We start from the raw sequence: 4449 nt of genomic DNA, 5'->3' as shown, positions 1-4449 counted from the left end.
TGGGGTGGATCACAAGGGAATTTTTTTGGGCTTTTTCTGCTGCTGATTCGTTGGGCCCAGGGTGGAATGGTTGGAGTTCAATGGAGATTGAACCAGGAGCTAACTTGGTTAAGGGTTCAGGGGTTGGGATGTTTGCATTAGTAGGTATTTGCAGGAGGGGATGTTTGATAGGAGGGGGGTCATTTATGGAGGGAATGTCACTTCTATTGGCAGTGGGAGAGTTTTCAGATGCTGCATTTAATGAGGTGAGGGGAGGGTTGCTTTTTTGAGTAAGGTGTCTAGTCGGTGGTGTAGTGGGCTGCATGTTCTGATTGTTGATGGGAGCAGGAAGGGAGGAGGTTTGGTGGGTGAGTTTGTTAGGATTATGGTGGTTAGGAATTGGGTCATATGCTTGAGATGACTCAGCTCCTAGTTTTTGGGCGGTGGAGGGTTGCACCTCAGCTGGTGCATCGTCTGAGTAGCCCCAAGTACCGGAATGCATGGGGAGGAGATTAGAGAATAAATTGACTTTGAGAGAGATGGAATACTTATCAGGGAAACTTTCTGCTACAGAAGCTCTACAGTTTTGGCCTGAATGCCCAATTCTGCCGCAGTTGACACAGTAAATGTCCAACCTCTCATACTTTAGGGAAATCCAGGTTGGCTCTCCATTATCTCTTCGAAGCAGGAAACCTGGGTTTAGGGGAGCAGAGACGTCTATCTCAACCAGAAGTCTGAGATAACTCCTGAAGGTCCTTTGAGCACCACTGTTATCTTCAACCTTGATGAGATTGCCCAGTCCCTTCCCGATAGCAATGGCATTTTTTAGAGTCATGTGAACCAGGGGCAGTTCGTGGACCTGTATCCAGAAAGGGAAAGTTTTATAGGTCAACTCTCCCAACGTTGCATGAGGGTACCAAGATTGAAGAGTGAGTAGGGATCCATTCACATTCCAAGTGACTTGCCTATTAATCCTATCAATATGATCCTGTTTACTGAACTTGAACAAAAACAAGTTTGGGCCAAGAGCTGCAAAGGAGAAGGGGCAGGCAAAATCCCAAGCTCTTTGAAGGGCTGCATTAACAGAGTGGTTGTTGTGGGTTTTTTGGGAAATGATATGTCCTACTAAAGGTAAGATTACAGCTTGGTTATTGTTATGGGGGAGGGTTTCTATTTGAGCTGTGGGATCTTCCCAAGAGAGGGCTGCTGTCTGAGCAATGAGGGCTTCAATATCCATGAGGGAGGTAGGAGAGAAGGAGGGGGGAAGGGGGAGAAGACTAAGTCTTAGGGAGGAAGATGGCTTCCAGGGAGAGCTCTTTCAGAGGGAGAGAGCGAGAGATTCTTAAACAACCATTTTTGAATTATGAACTTTAAACAGTTGAAAACTGAATAATATATTTTTACTAAGTAGCCCTGTTTTCTACGCTCATCCTTTTTATACTTAACAAGCTTCCGGATGTTTTGTAGCGCTACGACTTTATTTAATGAAAAGCGAAAGTGAAAATCTCCAATTTCTACTAAGCACTATTATCTCTACCTCAATATCATCAGAAATTATAATTCTCGTAGCAGAATAAATTATTATTTTCTTATATAGTCCTCACAGAACACATCAGAGCTGATAACAAGACTTATATATTAAACAAAATTTTAAATTGTACTTTACATGATAAGAAAACACACTAGTCAAAAGGGTCACAGATAGCACATAAGTAACTGTACACCAATACGTAGAACATGATTAACTTTAGATATATTTTAAAAGATAGACATCTTCGTGATATTTTACAATAAACTAAGGCACTAGAAAACCTTATTCATAATAATCTAGGTAGGCATATGGGTCATCTTCACCCTCTCCTATATCTGGATCAACATCTATATAATTGTGGTGTTACCACATTTACATAGGCGGATTAATGAGTCCACAGTCTCAATAAGAATAAGAATTACTGATATTTTCAATATGAGCCATCTTTTTCTAAAATATCTCTAACATAGTTGTGACGTCCTACATTTCCTGGGCATGAAAAAGATGATGTGTTTATATGGAATATATTATCTCTAAATGGTATGAGGCCTTTTGGGGGGTAAGCCCAATAATAAAAACCGTGCGGGCTTGGCCCAAAGTGGACAATATCATACCACTTGGAGCAGGGGTGTTACATATGGTATCAGAGTCATAACCCAGCCTAAGATGGGGGAAGCGTGCACAAGCCCATGAGGGTCGCCAGCGAGAACGTTGGGTCCTAAGAGGGGGTGATTGTGACGTTCTACATTGCTTGGGTATGAAAAAAATGATGTATTTATATGGAATATATTCTCTCTAAATGGTATGAGGCCTTTTGGGGGGTAAACCCAATAATAAAAATCGTGCGGGCTTGGCCTAAAGCGGACAATATCATACCATTTGGAGCAGGGGTGTTACAATAGTGATGTAGATCAGAGTGTAGTCTGAACCCAAATTGTAACACCCCTAGCCTGTTAAGGCTGAGTTTGCCACTTTTCTTCTTTTACCACAAAAGTTTTTGCAAAAATTTATAAGGTCTATTAGAGTACTTGATTTTAAATGATACGATAAATGCATAAAACATTGTTCAAGAGATTTTATTACAAGAGAAATTAGAAAACATTGAACTTCAGTTGCGGAATATCATATTATCAATAACTGATATGAAAAGACTATGAAAGTTAATAATTATTCCCGCCCCCATTCTTGCCTCCTATTCCAGCATCTTTTCTACCTGAAAACAAGAAATAAAACTGAATGAGCCCAAAGGGGCCCAGCAAGTAAAATTCACAACCATAAATAGTTTTACTCCTTGTTCTCAGTTTTGAAAATTGTTTTCACAAATAAATATACAACCAGCCATAATAATACATGTATGTACGGTTGCATCACTCGTAGCATATACATACTATTACCTCTAGTAATAAATCATTATCATAATGCATCATTATAAATCATCATAGTAAATTATCATTGTAAATCATAGTATATCATCGATGAAATTATATTATCATTTTCTCATATTAGGGCCCATGTACACTGTTACCCCTGTGTACGAGGGTTGTGGGTCCTTGTGACCATGGCACTGAATTGTGGCCTCGGCCATGCCCGACCGTTAATTAACTCTTTCTTGGTGCACTCAACTGTCATATTGATGGAATACCACTTTTTTGCATAGTCTCTTTTAGTAGTTTCGCCTCCATCCGAGTATCGTTACCGAACTCCTCTCATCTTTACTTATCTTGGGGCTAAAAATACTCTCCTCCATACATATGCCCTCATTTCATAAACATTTAACTCATTTCTTATACTTTTTTTGATGTATCTTAGGGCAACAAGTAGAAGGGTTTATCATCATTCTTCTTTTTTATAATCATCATCATTTCTCAACTTTCTTTTCTCAAAATAGAAATTTTTTCAAATATAAACTTGTTATACTTAGAAAGCGTTTAAAGAAATAGAAGCTTTCTAAATAATTCTTCTAGAAATCTTTCATGCATGCAACATATCTCCATGACAGGTAAATAAAATAATCATTTACAGTTTGATACAAGAATGTATAAATAGCATGACATGAAGTAATTTTAGAAGGGGTAATGAATTTACTTACCTCTAGACTGAGGCTAAAAGTGGTATGAAGGAATCAAGTTGCTACAATGTGACTAACACCACTAGTATATCTTTTGAAACTAATTTCTTAAGTCTGTTCTCTCTCGTGTTCTTTCTTTCTTGCAGTGCTTTGTCTCGCCCTTTCTCTCTCTGCTCTGAGTAAACACTCTTAAAAAGAAGAAAGACTGAGTAGAAAGTGGAAGAAGGAAAAATATATGGAAGAGAAGGGAGGGGAGTGGTGAAATTTGTGAAGGGGAAGAGTTCTATTTATAGGAAAAAACAAATACTATTCTACATTCTATTTACAATTCTACCCTCATTTTACTATTCCACCTACCAATACTATTATACCTACCATTGACTATTCTACATTCCATTTACAATTTTACCCTCCTTATACCAATACTATTATACCTATTATTAACTATTCTACCTTTCCTTACTATTCTACCTACCAATACAATTCTTACTATTTACTATCCTATTATTTCACCAATTGCCATTCTCTAATTATCATTCTCTGTAACACCATAAATTTCCCAAAAAATCATTGGCTAAAATGGATATTAAACGAACATCATCATCAAAATAACCTATTTAAATAACTTTGAAAATTCTGGGACGCTACACATGTGTTATTTCATGTTTTTGTCGTTTAAGTGTCGTGGCCGTCCGGATGGGCGCTGTCAGTTTGTTTTATTTTCTAGGCGACTTTATGTTGTTATTTTATTAGGGGGTTTTGAGAATCTTTATTTCGTTATTTTATTAGGTTTAGGGTTTTGGGGGTATTTGTCATATTTTATTAGGTTTTGGGTTTTGGGCTATATAAATATATGCTTATGGGTGGTGGG

The sequence above is a fragment of the Corylus avellana genome, chromosome ca5 (genome assembly GCF_901000735.1).
Source record: "Corylus avellana chromosome ca5, CavTom2PMs-1.0".
NCBI lineage: Eukaryota > Viridiplantae > Streptophyta > Magnoliopsida > Fagales > Betulaceae > Corylus > Corylus avellana.
This window is presented reverse-complemented; position numbering follows the sequence as displayed.